Source organism: Colobus angolensis, unplaced genomic scaffold, assembly GCF_000951035.1.
Source record: "Colobus angolensis palliatus isolate OR3802 unplaced genomic scaffold, Cang.pa_1.0 Scaffold50, whole genome shotgun sequence".
Classification (NCBI taxonomy): Eukaryota; Metazoa; Chordata; class Mammalia; order Primates; family Cercopithecidae; genus Colobus; species Colobus angolensis.
The window spans coordinates 3,390,449-3,394,495 of record NW_012118488.1 but is presented as its reverse complement, the minus strand read 5'-3'; the positions used below and the strand labels follow the sequence as shown (position 1 = coordinate 3,394,495).

General features: G+C 47.2%; 1 long non-coding RNA gene across 1 annotated transcript; it reads right to left on the bottom strand.

The window, feature by feature from the left end:
- Positions 1 to 464: 464 nt before the first annotated feature.
- LOC105524591 lies at positions 465 to 4,047 on the bottom strand. Its single transcript, XR_001003787.1, has 3 exons — positions 4,009 to 4,047; positions 2,206 to 2,276; positions 465 to 870 (listed from the first exon to the last, which is right to left on the bottom strand). It is a non-coding gene; the product is annotated as an uncharacterized LOC105524591 (long non-coding RNA).

The following is a 4,047-nucleotide window of genomic DNA, read 5'->3' as shown; positions in this document are numbered from 1 at the left end:
GGTGGCGCATGCCTGTAATCCCAGCTGGTTGGGAGGCTGAGGCAGGAGAATCACTTGAACCCAGGAGGCAGAGGTTACAGTGAGCTGAGATCATGCCATTGCACTCCAGCCTGGGCAGCAAGAGCAAAACTCCGCCTCAAAACAAAACAAAACAAAAACAAAACAAAAAAACAGGTCCTGGCCAGGCTCAGTGGCTCACACCTATAATCCCAGCACTTTGGGAGGCTGAGGCCAGTGGATTGCTTGAGTTCTGGAGTTCAAAACCAGCATGGGCAACATGGCAAAACCCCATCTCTACAAAAAAATACAAAAATTAGTTACGTGCAGTGGCAAGCACCTGTGGTCCCCAGCTACTCAGGAGGCTGAGGTGGGAAGATTGCTTGAGCCCAGGAGGTCAAGGCTGTAGTGAGTTATGACGGTGCCTCTGCACTCCAGCATGGGTGACAGAGGGAGACCCTGTCTCAAAAAACAAAACAAAACAAAAAAACCCAAAAAAGAAAAAACAGGGTTCTGCTGCTTTCTGCCTACTGCCTTAAAAGTTAGTGAAGAACTATCCAAGGCCAGGAAACCAGGATGACAGAAGCCTGATCTTCCAATCAGGTCAGATGTGGGAGTTAAATGTTGCCTTCAATGACTGCCAAGCTGCAGTGTCAGCAGCTGAACAAGGGAGGCACTGGAACTAGCCCTCTTGTGGTCTGTCAAGTGGTAACATTGGTTGGCAGCCCTCGCCCTCTATCTGGGACAGATGTGTGAGGAGAAAGAGGTAAAGGAGGGCGGGCAGAGGAACTGAAATCTCCAGAAAGGGACCTTGCTAGCCCTGAGGCCCAAGGCCCTCCAAAGCACCAGATCACAGAGGCAAGTCCCAGGTTTCTGGGGAGAGAAAGAAAGAAGAAGAAGGAAAAAACATTGAATAAAGGAGATGGAGAAGGAGAACTGAATGTTAGAATTATTCTCCATCACATGCTAAGGGCACCTGTTTTCACTCCATGGGAATAAATGGCAGATTCTCAGAGTGGGCCTGTCAAAGCCTCTGAAAGACCAGCAGGCTGGGAGTCAGGGAGGCTGGGGCCTGCTTTGGCTCTGCTCCACTGTTTACTGAGCTGGATGACTTTGCTTGAGCCATTAAACATTCCTTGGCCTGAATTTCCTTCATTGGGAATAATACCTGTCCTGTCTGCCTTGCAGGGTTGTTGGAAGGTCTGATAAGATAATGGACATAAGTCCGGACGTGGTGGCTCATGCCTGTAACCCCAGCACTTTGGGAGGCTGATGCGGGTGGATTGCCTGAGGTCAGGAGTTCAAGACCAGCCTGGCCAACATGGTGAAACCCCGTCTGTGCTAAAAATACAAAAATTAGCTGGGCATGGTGGTGCACATCTGTAATCTCAGCTACTCAGGAGCCTGAGGCAGGAGAATCACTTGAACCCAGGAGGCAGAGGTTTCAGTGAGCTCAGATAGCGCCACTCCAGCCTGGACAACAAGAGCAAGACTTCATCAAAAAGAAAAAAAAAAAAAGAAAGAAAGAAAAAGAAAAAGAGATAATGGACATAACCTCCCTGCAAAAACCATACCTAGTTACTAGGAACCCTTCAGAGAGTTGAAGAGTCATAAACACTGGGAAAGTCACCTTATTCATTAGCCATCACTCTGCACACCCCTCTTCCAAGCTGGATAGCTCTGACTAGCAGAGGGTGGGGAATAGATCAAATGTCTAAGAAGGCAAAGCGAGACATCGATCTCACTGAGATGTCCCAGGCTCACCAGCCCCTATCGATACCATGTTCTTTCTCACATTGAATCTATCTCTCCTTTTATTACTTCTGCTTATTTCCTCCTGTTTGACCTGAAGATTTTCTCTCTACCTGCTGAAATATGGTATCATTTTTAGTGTTTATTCACTGAAAAAAACTCATTATTGAAAAACATGACCCAAAGTTGCCAAAATTATCCCTGGAGTCCAGAGACCAAATGTAATAAAAGTCAAGCATCTGTTCTGGGAAGGGGTCAAGGACAGAGTCAGCTGTTGGACCCCTTTGCTTAGAAAGTTTCCATCTTTTCCCTAACCTTGTCCCAGACTCAGGTCATCTTACTCCCTGCAGGATTTTGAGTCATGGGAGTGGGGTGCTTGTTGGAGTCTACTTTGTGTTGCTGTAACAGAATACCACAGACTGGGTAATTGAAAAAGAATAGAAATTTATTTCTTACAGTTCTGGAGGCTGGGAAATCCAATATCAAGGTACCCTCATCTGGTGTGGGTCTTCTTGACGCATCATCCCCTAGCAGAAGGCAGGAAGGCAAAAGAGTGCATGAGAGAGCAACAGAGCAAAGGGGTCCAAACTTGATTTTATAACAGGCCCACTTTTGAGATAACTAACCCACTGTTTATTTTTAAAATCAATTAATTAATTATTATTTTTTGAGACAGAGCCTCGCTCTGTCACCCAGGCTGGAGTGCAGTGGCGCAATCTCAGCTCACTGCAACCTCTGCCTTCCAGGTTCAAGCGATTCTCATGCCTCAGCCTCCTGAGTAGCTAGAATAACAGGTGCATGCCACCACGCCCAGCTAATTTTTTTTTTTGTATTTTTAGTAGAGATGGGTTTCACCATGTTGGCCAGGCTGATCCACCTGCCTTGGCCTCCCAAATGCTGGGATTACAGGCATGAGCCACTATGCCCAGCCTGGAGATAACTAACCCACTGTTTATGATATTAATCCATTCATGAGGGCAGAGCCCTCATGACCTAATAACCTCTTATTAGGCCCCAGCTTCCAAAACTTTTGCATTGGGATTATTAAGTTTCCGACATGTCAACTTTGGGGGACACATTCAAATCACAGCAGTGCTATTTTAGGGAAAAGTAGCTGCATGTGTATTGAAAATGTCAGCTAGGTATGGTGGCTCACACCTGTAATCCCATTACTTTGGGAGGCTGGCGTGGGAGGATTGCTTGAGCCCAAGAGTTTGAGACCAAACTGGGGAACATAGGGAGACCTGTCTCTACAAAAATTTAAAAATTGTCCAGGTGAGGCAGCACACTTCTGTAGTCCCAGCTACTCCAGAGGCTGAGATGGGAGGCTCATGTGAGCGTGGGAGGAGGAGGCTGCAGTGAGCCGTGATCATGCTACTGCGCTCCAGCCTCGGTGACAGAGTGAGACCCTGTCTCAAATAAGAAAGAAAAAAAAAAGAAAAAGAAAATGTTTATGTGCTATTGGGGTCAGCCTTAGCGCAAGAACATTAGTTAAGTGTGCTTTTAATAATGGAAGGAGTTCCAATTAAGATAGGATTTGGACAAGTTCAGGGAAGTTTGGCTTACGGTGGGAAAGGGAACTCTGACCTCAGAGTTGCTGTCTTGGGTCTCTTCCATCACAGACCTTCACCTTGCCAGGTACATTTCCTCTCCCTGTACCCTAAACACTTTCAATTACGGACACTCTCTCTTGGCTCTGAACTCGGATAAATGCTACCTTGTTAGCTAATAGTACCATTTAGTATATTAATGATTAATAGCTAATTAGTCATAATACTGTAATACAATGGAGGCTTCCTTTACCGCAGCAGCTGTAGGTCTCAAGCACACACATCCCCTTCCCTATTCCTGGCCACAGGACAGGCGAGGCTCTAAATCTGTTTTTGAGCACCCTGGCAATCTCGAAACTGTTCCAGTTTTTAGCAGTACCATTCATATGGCGAATGACCACTACTGCTTGCATGCTGCCAAGCTGATTTCTGTCCCCTGTCACTCCCACTGCCCTCCAGGAACAAGGCGGTCAGCGGTCGTTAAATTTTTATTCAAAGTCTCTTTTACTTCCAAATCTCACATCGACCCACTTTTCTACTTTGGCCCCTTTCTTCACTTTACCTTCCCCCATCCTAACCCGCGCCTATTTTGTGGAATCCCACAGTAGCCACTGCTACAACCCCCCGAACTGTTCGCTTTGGCTTCCTTTCAGCAACCACGCCCCCCGACCCACGGAAAGCGCCGCGCATGCGCACCTCTCGCCTTTACCTGAGCGCCGGGAGTGGGCGGAGTGGGAAAGGGCGGGGG